Below are 12547 nucleotides of genomic sequence, written 5' to 3'. Positions count from 1 at the left end.
AGCAGGTCTGCATGGCGGGACTCGGCTCTTGCCTCTGCAGCTCCATTTTCATTAGCAATATGGACTGAGCAATTAATTTTACAAGAGGCCTTTCTGGCAAGTGTCGGCCGTAACCACATGCACACTCATCGGTCTTAAACCGCTTGCAGAGAAGCCATCAAATCCTCTAATGTGTCTTTTCTCTGCAGGATGTGAGGAAAGGGACCAAGACCTCAGGGAGATGGGAGACAGGAGACCCACTCAGAAAGAGACGGAACGCAAGGGGTCACGAAACCCCAGAAACACGCAGGTAGCTCCTCTCCCACTCAGCTGGAACTGCAGCATCTCCACCAGGGGCTCTAGCCTCCAAAAGGGTGGTATGGCACAGGTGGGGTCTGGAAAACTGTGCACTGCCTGCGAGCCATCCTGCTGCGGGAGCCCCCAGTCAGGCCATATCCCCTGAGCCAGGCTTGGCTTTATTACCGGGCACTGGATCTGGGCTCTACTCAGGGAGGTTCACTTTACCCCAAGCTGCACTGTCGTGTCATGCTCCTGCACTCTTCCTTCCTTTTTATCACCAGGGAGCTCTCATTTCATGGCTGCCCCCCAGACTCCTGCCCCCAGAAAGCCAGTTCATGGGTTTCTCCTTTCTGGGTGGGGTCTCTTTTGACCACCACTCCAGAGAGCCCCCCCGGGCTCTCGGAGCCCCATGGCAGAGGTCTGGCCAATTCTGTGTGTGAGTTAGCCAGAGAAACACGCACCCTCCAGCCCCGTGCTCCTCCAGCTCTCTCAGCAGGGTCTGGCTTACACGTACCCCCTCAACCAGCTCTGAAGACCGTCCCTGACCAGGATGCCCCCTGCAGATGTGCGTCCAGGGTCCCGCAAGTGGCTTCTGAACAGGTCCCCAGCTCAGGAGCACGCACACCCGCTTCCAGTCATGCACAGACACCCCCAAGGACTCTTCTGTTTACTCTTAGAGTCTCCCTCAGCCTCTCATGATTACACTCTTACTCCTGCAGATCCCGTGGGTACTCTCCAGGGAGGCATTCTGAGGGGGTGAGCTGACTTGGCTTCTGGGGAGGGAGGAGAAATCCAGGAAGGCTTCAGTGAGGAAGGGTGGCTGACCCACAGCTTGGAGACATACAGTGTCGCTGCTCTAACTTCAAGCAAAAATGTCCCTGAAGAGGCAGAGGTATCTGGCCCTGACTGCCAAACATGGACCATCAGACTTCTGACAAGGAAGGGTACACAGAAAACAGCACTCTCCTCACACAATTCCTCTTCTCTTCCTCTCTTTTCTGCTTTATTTACTAGACCAGGCCCAGGGGTGAGGGTTGGTGGGGGGAGGGGGGCGCAGGAGAGAAAGCTTTTGCTGACATCAATATTCATAGCAGTTCCATCCCTACGTCAACACAGCACTATACTTTAGAGCGGAAAAACAAGGCAGGGAACAGAGAGTACACCTACCAAACACAGCTTGTTTTTCCTCTTTTTATTTGAGAGTAATTGTGTCACAATAATACAAGGGCCATTAGTGTAACTGAATTGTTTAGGGTTCTTTTATTCCCTTCCCCTGCCCTTTATAAAGAATTTGGTTTCTCTTGTCAAAATCCTGAGTGCTTTGCTTGATGGAGCAGACTGTAAGAAATGTAACCTGGCTTTAAAACGATTCTTTATTTCAGAGACTCTGCACAGGAACAGCTATACCAACCAGGCTGCAGAACAGGCCGAGACTGTGTGCCCAGAGGTTATTGGGGTCCCAGCTTCCAGTTCCTGCCGCTAAAAGGGTGACTTATAAACATACAATACTGTATTCTGAACATGTAATATAAAAAGAAAAACAGATCGTGAGGCATGTGGGAGGCTTGGTTTGATCCCTCGTTTGATCCCTAAACTCTGCCAGTTGTGGGCTCCCCCTAAAAATCCTTATCCTGTCCTCCCCAAAGATCTCGCCAAACAACCAGGGGAAACCTCTATTTCACAAAAGCACTGTTCATCTGAGAAGGCTGAGGGACCACTCTGTACAGGAAGCGGCAGGAGAGCAAGTCCCACACAGGGATGGAGCTGTGTGCAACTGGGGTTCATGGGAAATCTCACAGAGAGGGGTCTGTGGCCGGGATGGAGGAGCACGTGGAAAGAGAAGCCATGGCAGGGATGAAGTGAGAAAGAACACCCCAGCACTGGTCAGGAAACGGGGTGTTCCTCTCACTAGCAGGGGATCCTAGTAAGCAGGGCCAGTCAAACCTCCTTTTAAAATAAAAAATCCTTTATTTGGGAGGATCCTCCCAGGATGGGAGATGCGTGCTGAGAGTAGACTCTAGATAGAACATGATTGCCACTCAACGCCTCTTTTGCAAACCACAGCACCCAAAAGGAGAGAGAGAACAAGGGGGGGATGCCCTGCCACAGAGGCAGGGTGGGATGGGGGGCGGGGGATGGGAGGGATAGATAATGGGATCAGTGGTGATGGAGAATGGGCACTGGTGGAGGGATGGGTATTTGATCATTGTATAACTGAAATCCAAGCACAAAAATTTGTAAATCTACAGCTGTACCTCATGGTGTTTCACTAATAAAAATCTAAATTTAAAAAAAAAGGAAAAAAAAACAAATCAAAAATTTTTTTTACATTTTCTATTGGATATGTATTCATGTAGTCCAAGCATAAAAATAATACTGAAATACCTGCAAAAAAACAAATAAAAAATCCTCTGATGCTGGAACGATAACACAGCAGGTAGGGCGTTTGCCTTGCATGTGGTCGACCTGGGTTCAATTCCCAGCATCCCTGAGAACCGCCAGGAGTAATTCCTGAGTTTAGAGCCAGGAGTAACCCCTGTGCATTGCCGGGTATGACCCAAAAAGAAAAAAAAATCCTCTGACTCCTTTTAACCGGAGACCACCTGTTAGATGAACAAACATCTACATGAGATCTCAAGATCTCAAAATCGGAAATTCTGGAACCTGGTTTATCTCCTTTAAGCAGTGGTATCTCAGCAAACAAAAGAGGAAACCAGCTAACCAGACAGAGAATCTTTTTTGTTTATTTGTGGTGGAGGGTCACACCCAGTGATGCTCAGTGGTTTCTCCTAGCTCTGTACTCTGGAATCACTCCTGGTGGTGCCCAGGGTGGACAGATGGGATGGAACCTGAGTTGGCTGCGTGCAAGGCAAGAGCCCTACATGTTGTACTATCTCTCCAGCCCAGACACAGAATCCTGAAACAGAAACTATCAGCTTCATGGAAACTTCAGTTCTCCTCTTCTGCTCTCAGAGATCTTTTCACTTGTCTCCACCCATCCATCCATCCTTCCAGCCAGCCCTGCACTCTCATCAGAAAGCCTGAATCTAGGGGGCCAGGCATGCAGCTCCACAGGAGAGCACTCACCTGGAATGTGTGCGGCCCTGAGTCTGATCCCGAGCGTGGCAAACACAAAGCAACCCTGATCCCTGTCTCTCAGAGCACCTCCCCTGCTGTGGGGAGATTAGAGGACTCATCGAGCTTGCCACCCCCACAGCCACCAGTTTGGACGCCAATGCTCTCCTGGCGCTTCCACACTGACACATCACCCTTCTGGGGTGTCAACTGTCAGGGATAATTCTATTAACTTAATAACCAAGCATGAGCACTTCATTGAGCACATATAAAGTATTTATGGGTACTGCCACAAGGTTGGTGACCAAGAAATAAAACACAAAGCAAGAATAAAAGGGAACAGACAGGGCGACATGAGGTTTAGTGATGCAGGTGTAACTTTCAAGAGGAAAAACCACCACAGTTAAGTCTCTTCTTGAGTTAGCCTCTCAAAAACAAGACTAGAATGAACAGTCGGGCTGCTGGGACACATCTCAAAAAAACCCTCCCTTTGCCATTTCCCACCAGGCCATGGCCCGCTCCATGCACTCTTCCAAGCTTCCTCTTCTGAGTCCCCTATTTCTCTTTGGCCAAAGCTTTTCATCCTGAGACACAAACTGGGTGCTTTCTCTCCTGCGTGCCTCCACCTCCTTGCCGCATGAGCAGCGCTCAAAACATCCCTGCCTGGTGGTGGAGAGGACACAGGGCTAGGAGCCCAGAGATCTGCTTCCTGCTGCTCAGCCACTGATCCATGTCTTAGTCCTTCGTTCAAGAATGGTTCCCTCATCCCACTTCTTCATCAGGCTAAGTCCCACTTGTCCTTCAAGGCTCAACTTCAAGACACAAAACTTCTGCTGGTCTTGCAGAACAAAACAGGGTGCTGGGACTGGAGCAATAGCACAGCGGGTAGGGCATTTGCCTTGCATGCAGCCAACCCGGGTTCGATTCCCACCATCCCATATGGTCCCCTGAGTACCATTAGGGGTAAGTCCTAAGTGCAGAGCCAGGAGTAACCCCTGTGCATCGCCGGGTGTGACCCAAAAAGCAAACAAACAAACAAATAAACAAACAAAACAGGTACTGTCCCACCCTGAGAACATTCACTGCATTTCTCCATGGCCCTATTCACAGTGGGAAATTCATTTCCTAGGAACGTCCCTTTAATATTTGCTCTCTCCCATCCTTAAATGATCACTTTGGTAAGATCAGGGGCCATTTCTATTTCATGCATCATTGTATTCCCCAGGCCTGCCACAAAAATAGATATTCGATACTTATGAATGAATAAACAAGTGGGCAAAATGAGAGGGTTTTTGAGCAAACATTATTAAATGTTCCTTCCTGCTAAGAAGTTCCATAATTGTTTTATTCAGCTTGGACTACCAGAACAAAATACCACAGACTTAAAATGTAAAGATTTATTTTCTCAGTTCATGAGGCTGGGAAGTCCAAGATATCAGGCTAGAGAAGACTCTCACCCAGGCTTGTAGACAATGTGTGTATGTGTGTGTGTGTGTGTGAGAGAGAGAGAGAGAGAGAGAGAGAGAGAGAGAGAGAGAGAGAGAGAGAGAACTCTGGGTCTCTTCCCAATCCCACCATGGGCCACTACCCCTGTGACCTCATTAACCCTAATTACCTCCCGAAGGCCTATCAGCGAACACCAACCCCTTGGGCATGGGCTTCCTATGAATTTTAGGTGTTGCAGACATTCAGTCCATAACAATAACACAAGTGCCCCTTGGTCCTGCCTGGTCTCAAGAAGGCTCATGTCGGGATCTGGGGGAGCTGGCAGCACTATAGGGCTGGGCGATCCCAGTCAGAGGGAGAAGTCTGCGGCAAAGGCAGATCATTCAAGGGCCGCTATAATAAGTTCATGGTCTCCAGACAAGGTGCCTTCTGAGACTCTGGGGGTCATAGGAACCCTAGGAGGTGGGTAGCAGGCAGGTTCCAGTTCAGGGCTACTGGGAAAGCCCTTCCCCCTGCATTATTTCCACCTCCCCCCGCCCCCAATAGGCATTAATGAAGCATGAACTTGGTGGAAGACCTCCACCATGCTGAGACCACTCTCCGCACACATGAAGGTACTGGCAGAGGGACAAAGCCACGCGGGTTCCGGGGCTGAGACCTCCAAGCCTACTCGAATTGGAGTCGAGCATCTTCCACCCAGATCCTCCAAATTCCAGTAGGCGGGGGTCACACCCACCACCTGGCCCCCTGGCGCCGTGTAATCCCATCAGCGGCCAAGACTCAGAGACTATAAAATCCAGATCCCGGAACCGCGCGGCCACATTCGCGGCCGCGCGACATCTTATCAGAACTTTTTTTTATGACATCTTATTGTCTCATTCCTACTTTGGACAAACTTGCAGGCTATCGAATGTAGCCTGCCCACAGGGCAGAGTCTGGCAAACTCCCCGTGGCGTACCAAATATGCCAAATACCAGTAACAATGATGGGTCTCATTCTCCTAAATAGCCTTGAATATAATCTCAGGGCTAGGATGAAAGAGACGTTACTGGGGCCTGCTCGAGGCAATCGACGAATAACAGGATGATGAAATGAAAAATGAAAAAATGAAATGAACTTGGTGGAAGTTTAAAGATCACTTGTTTTGGATCCACCCACACTTGGCAGTACTCAGGGGTTACTCCTTGCTCTGCACTCAGGAATTATTCCTGGTGGCCTCAGGGGTCCATATGAAATGACATGGTTTGAACCCAGATCAGCTGCATGCAAAGCAAATACTCAATGATTGCTCCATCACCAGCTTGGTGAGAGTCTAATGTCCACTCATATGAAGGACAGGTGAGAGCAGTCACTTAGCCTTTGTTTTCTTGGCCTTTATTTAAATGTACACATTGTGGAGGACATTTGTGACCCAAACTGAATTCTGGCCTCTCCAGTTGTGCCACTTGGAGTCATTCTTCTCTGCTTCCTGACTATAAAATGGGGGTAATCACCCCTGCCCGATCCTTCCCATGCTGAGCTGAGAATGAAGTGCAGGTAACAGTGAGAGAGGGCTCCATCAACTGCCACACACTCTGCCATCAGGGGATGTCCCACACAGTATCGGGGGAGGGGGTGCGCTGCCAAGAGTTTGGTGCTCCCTGAGAGGCCACATGGCACAGAGACCCAGGTGAGACACAGCACCTACCAAGGTGTCACCCGCAGTGGTTCCTGGAGGACAAGGAGTCAGCAAGGGCTGTGGACACCTGGATCCAGACACAGTGTGGGGGGCAGAAGCAATATCAGATTCATGACGGTTCAGACCACCCAGAAAACCCCAGTTCTTACCTCTGAGGGAAGGGCCCCCTCTTGGAGCAGGGTTCCTTTCCCACCCCTAGTCCAGGGGCTGCAGGGGTATGGGCCCAATACACTGACTCAGAGGTGAGTATATGATCCTGGTCCAATCAGAGTGAACCCTGCCCTTCTCACGTCAGCAACCAGGCAAGAAGTTTGGCCACTGGCGGGACTTGATTCAGAGACTAGAACCTAGACCAACCCGGGGGAATATGGAGACCAAAGGCTAACACTGAGGCTAATAGCGAGGGAGCCAGGCCAGAAAATAGGGAGAGTCGACCAGAAAGCAAATATCTGGTGTTGAGGGCCCTGGATCAGACTGAACCTGAAGCAAGAATGCCCCTCCCCATACCTGACTGTTCCATCAAAGGGACCAGCGAGACAGCTTAGTGAGCTGAAGACATGTTTTGTGTGCAGGAGGCCCAAATTCGATCCCCGGCACCACATGGTCCTCGGAGCATCACTGGGAGTGACCCCTAAGCATGGTTGGGTAGAACCCAAAATACAACAAGGGTTCTGTATTGAGTTGAGTTGGGGGGTGGGGTGTCAGTTGGGAACAGAAGTGTCTGATTTGCGCACATTTCTGGAGAATTGCTTCACTTCTCGATAAGGTGAAGCATGAGAGACTCTTTAAGAAGCCTTCATTCGAGCCTATGCTGCCCAAGCCCATGTGTTGCTTGTGCCCATGTGGCTGAGCACATGCACTGCCTGAGAGCACATGTGGCACCCACACCTCCCCTCTTGAGATGTGTACTTTCATGCTTTCATGTCTAATTCTGGGATGTGTTTAGGGGTTCTTGCTGCCCTTGGTTCTCTCTTGAGCGCATTTCTCTCTCTCTCTCTCTCTCTCTCTCTCTCTCTCTCTCTCTCTCTCTCTCTTTCTCTCTCACTCCCTCCACACCTTCAAAAACCCTTTAAATAAAATCTGTTTCCTCCAAAGGAAAAAAAAAAGAATCCCTCATTCCTTCAGAAATTCAACTCCGGGAGCTGGAGTGGTAGCACAGCAGGTAGGGAACTTGACTTGCATGCAGCCAACCCGGGTTCGATTCCCAGTATCCCATATGGTCCCTCGAGCACCGCCAGGAGTAATTCCTGAGTGCAGAGCCAGGAGTAACCCCTGAGCAATGCCAGGTGTGACCCAAAAAGCAAACAAAAGAGAGAGAGAGAGAGAGAGAGAGAGAGAGAGAGAGAAATTCAACTCCTCTGAAGATGCTCTTTGATGCACAGGCTTGTGATGGTTCTCTATGTTAAGGTTCAGATGCCCACAAGCCAGTGCTCTAGGATGAGTCGCCCAGGCTCAGGGGTTCAGCATTCTTCTGTGGCTGGGGTTGTGAGCAATTCCAGGTGGTGTCCTGCATGCTACACACCCTGGGCACACGGAGCCTCAGACTTGCTTTGCTTCCCCTCCCACCCATCCTGGGACATGGGCCCCGAGTTCCCTGACCAGAGGGAGACATTCTACAGTTGACAGCCCCACCCCCCACACACATACACACACACACACATATACACACACACACACACTTAGCAATGCCCATCTCCACCCCACCTTGCTCGGCAGCTCAGATGCCTGAGGTCAATTTAGTTCAACATCCCTTGTGTGTGTCTGTGTGTGTGTCTGTGTGTGTGTCTGTGTGTGTGTGGCGGGGGGGGGGGGTGTCTGCCCTACACCAGGCACATTCCCAAATATGGGGGAATGCCAATATGGGGGAATGCCAAGGTGGCCGAACCACTGCTGATGCCCTGAAGTGGGATTGCAGGCACATACTGAAAACATTCAAAACACTGCAGACAATGATCTGAGCCAAGGCAGAGCCCTGGGGATCTCCTGGGGAGAAGTGTGGGCTAGAGCAATTGTGTCTGGAGCATTTGGGAAAGCTTCCTGAAAAGCAGACGACTGTATTGTCAAAATCTCTCCATCTGGCATCCCCCAGGACCTGAGAAATCTGTCTGTGCTCTACCTACCAAAAACCAACTCGTATTTACTACTCACTGCATCCAGGCCCCAGCCTGCTGCTCCCTCATTCTCCTCACTGTCCGCGGCTCCCATCCACTGTTCCCTAATAGCGCTACACAAATCAGATTCACTGGAAACTCTGCTCTTCATGGGCACTCAATTTCCACAGCCGGGGACACCTCCACTGATCTCATTCTTGTTTCATCCTTGCAGGAAGGATGATGGAACTTCACTTTCCTTGGAGATCATTCTACCTTTACTTTTTTTTGCAAGCATTTTGTGTGTGGGTGTGTGTGGGGAGGGGGCACTGGTCCACACCCAGTAATACTCAGACTCTGTGCTAAGGAATAACTTCCAGCATGGCTCAGAGGAACCATATATGGTGCCAGGGATCGAATCAGGGTGGGGTGCTGGCAAGGCAAATACCTGAACCCTCTGTACTGTCTCCCCCACCCTCTTTTGCAAGACTGGTGCATTTAACAGGGCAGGAAAATGGTAGCTGTGATCCCTGCTTCCCATCCCCGCGGAGCAGACAGCAAGCACTGGTCTTTGGTTGTCTTCCCCTCCCCTATTCAGCCTCATAATGTTCCTAGTCAGCCACCACACACCAACCCGAGTGGGCATGTGCCACCCTGGAGCTAAGAGTGCCACCATGCTTGGCATTTAATCAACAAAGTACACCATAATGGCATATGTCCGAGCACTGATGATGAAGGAGGTGTGAAAGTACAGAGAAAGGTCAGGCGCTGCCCCTGCTCCCGGGAGCTCCTGGTCTTGCAGGGAAGGTCAGCCTCCTGATGTGTGAGCTAGTACAGTGTGAGAAGGTCAGCTCCACGAGGGCAAGAAAGAGAACGCTGACCTCCTCAGCTCCTATTCTAATACAAGCAATCTAATCCGAGGGCTGAGGAAAATCCACACGTATATGGAAAAGGGCAAAACTAGAGCCACGATCTCTGGGCTGCGTTTCTAGGTACTGAAAGCGCCATCTCCACCTAAGAGCCTGCTCAGCAGTTATAATGCCCAGATTCCCTTTACCCTCCCCCGGCAGGCATCAGAGTTAAGCTCTCCCCACCATGCCAGGCTTTCCCTCACTGTTCTGAGAGCTCAAGACAACACAGATGGCAGTGGGACTACTTGCCCTCTTAGGGGCTGATCAAAATAGCGGGTCACCTCCCTGGGACCTCTGGGGTCTTGTGTGTGTGACATCTGTCAAACTATTACTTTCAAAGTCTTTTCCTACGTTGATTAGTTCATATGGCAGCAGCGAAATGATCCAACATTTCACCTCCTTGACTGAAAAAAAAAAAACCAAAACACCAAGATTCCAATATGGCAGGAACTGTGCAGGTGGAAATCAAGCATTTTCATTTTGACAAGAAAGCGGTCCTTCCTAGAGTCCACTAGCAGCGGTATAGGATTGGCATTTCCTGATTCCCAATTACCTGTGAAAGCTCCTGCCTCCCTGGCCCTCCTGTACCCCTGAGTTACACCACCAGCACCCTGGGCCACAGCTCACTTGCAAAAAAGGAACACAATATCCCATTTCAGCTGCTTTTCTGAATGACACTGCAAGACAGGTAGGGAGGGTGCAACGATCTGCATTTCAGTGGGGCTGCGATGTCCCATACAGTTAACAGCAACCACAGTGGCCAGGGGTGGAGCCTTCTGGGGTCTAGGGAACAGACCACGCCCACGTGGTAGGAACCACATCTCCTCCCGCCCCTATGCTGACCAAATGCTTGCCTGTCTCCCCTGGGCTTCCGTGGGGCTCTGCCTGTCCCCTCACTCTACCTTGCCTGCTCACCTGTTGCCTGCTCACCTCAGACTGAGCCACCAGAGGAAGACATGGGAGGCAGAGTCACACGGTTCAGCACCTTTGCTGAGTCCTACGGTAAGAGAGTGTATTCCCAGGAGCCCTTATACAATAAGAGCAAAGGATCAGGCTGTGGCTCTGCCCCTTACTGAATTGATGAACGTGGGCCCTGGCTCTCAGGCATGCAGCTGCATCAGGAGAAAAAGGGCCTATCCGGCCCAGGTGTGTCGTGAAGAGTGAGGCAGGAGGCTGGCTATGCATGTCACAGACCCCAGTAGACTCTGCCTGCTCCCTTCAGTGTGAAGCAGACATGGGGGGATGGAGGGATCGGTAGTTCCTACGGTGCTCTGTACCACCAAAACCATCCTTTAGGGGAGGGTGGAAAGAGAGAACAGCAGGTCGGGCGCTTGCATGTGGCTGACCTAGGTTCAATCCCAAGCACCCCATGTGGTCCCTGGAGCCTTGCCTGGAGTAAGCCCTGTGCATTGCTGGATGTGGTCCCAAAGCAACCACAAAAATCACCCTTTGGGGCAAACAGCCATGACTCATGGCACCTGTTCCCCTAGCGAATGTGTTGAGAGCATGGGACCAGAAATGCTTTCTTTTGGGAGATTTTTGTGAACCAAAGTTTTGAAATAAAGATAGCGTATAATAGATACATTTGATACATTTAAGTTGGAAGAGAACTGTGTGCAGAAAAGCAAATCACATTGGGTGGTTTAAAAACCAAGTATCAAATAATAATAATAATAATAATAATAAATAAATAAATAAAATAAAATCCAGGTATCACTCAGCCTAGGTCCTGAAGTGGGTGTTGAAGGCTGAGCCGAACTGGGGGGTCTCTGCGGACCCAGCAGCACGGGCAGCATCAGGTGAATCAGTGTCAGTTGGTCCTCCTAGTCAAACCTCCCCCGCCACCACCCCCATGCTCAGGCCTTCCACAAGTCATTTCCAAGCCGGCAGGAGGAAACACCTGAAACAACTCTTCCAGAACCGGTTAGTAGAAGATCCGATTTGGTCAGATGGCTAGAGCTAGTCAATCGGTTCTACCTTTTTTTAAAATTTTAAAGCAAACTTTAATTATTTATTACCTGCCTTGCTTTGAAAAAGAACTTGGACTGCAGAAACAAAAACACTGGGAGTAGGTATCGAAGGGGAAAGTATGTAAAAGTCAGCCATGAGTTCTCTGTCAGGGCAGGGAGGGATGTCCAGGCCACACTAGGACAGGAAGAACATGAATACTGGAATTCTCTCCGTGACTCTCAGGTCTCCTCCTCGGCCATCGTCCCAGCAGTCGCCCCAGTATAGGGCTGTCTCGGAGAGCTTGTTCATGAGGGATTCACACTCTCCCTCCCTCTGCTGTCTGAGCTTTTCTTATTCATTAAGCAGAATTGACTAGAAACTCCGATGAAATGCTTATTTTCAGGACAGAAAAATAAGGTGAGAAAGAAAAAGGAATCAACAAGAAAAAATGGAAATGAAACAGGAAAAAAAGAGCATTACAAAGATGTACACAGTGAAGACATCTCTTCATTAATATGTCTGCGCTTTCGAGCTGCTAATGCGAAAGAAATCAGAGCAGTGACAGGTCTCCTCATCCTCTGAATGAAACTGTTTCTCAGCACAGGAAAAAAAAAATTTCTCCAGAGGATCTGCAGAGAGAGAGAAGAATCAGCTGACACTGTGAACTGAGCACCCATTACAGGAAGGCGGGTGTTAGTCTGAATTCCTGGAATTTATACTGCAATGGAGGGGGGAAGTCTTTTTTTTAAAAAATGGAATACATGTCAAATTAATTTTACGATTCATGTCCAACAATTTTTGGAAAAATCAAATAGAAAGGAATAGAATTCTGTGAAGACAAGTACAGATTCACCAAACTCATGCTTCAGAGGACATACACATATGCTCGGGAGTTATCACAGAAACGGTTTCTATTGTTGGCGGCCTCAAGAAAAACGAAAGTTGTCGAGCACAGCTTTAAACACTGGGGACGCAGCAGGGAGAAACCGCCACTCTTGCACCGCTGTATTGTCCTGCCAACACCAGCCCTGCACAGCCATGGACAACTGACCTAAAAGGGGACTTCAAGGTTCCCCGTGGCAAAGCCACATGCTCAAAAAACACCAACCCAAGAGTGA

General features: G+C 49.8%; 1 protein-coding gene across 17 annotated transcripts in view; it reads right to left on the bottom strand.

Annotated features, from left to right (window-relative positions):
* CACNA1D (calcium voltage-gated channel subunit alpha1 D) overlaps nt 1-12547 on the bottom strand; it is a 339546-nt gene that overhangs the window by 163090 nt on the left and 163909 nt on the right. The gene's annotated exons all lie outside the window — the stretch shown is intronic.

The sequence above is a fragment of the Sorex fumeus genome, unplaced genomic scaffold, assembly GCF_029834395.1.
Source record: "Sorex fumeus unplaced genomic scaffold, SorFum_2.1 ptg000072l, whole genome shotgun sequence".
NCBI classification, from domain to species: Eukaryota; Metazoa; Chordata; class Mammalia; order Eulipotyphla; family Soricidae; genus Sorex; species Sorex fumeus.
The sequence above is the reverse complement of the archived record's forward strand: the minus strand, read 5'-3'. Positions and strand labels throughout refer to the sequence as shown.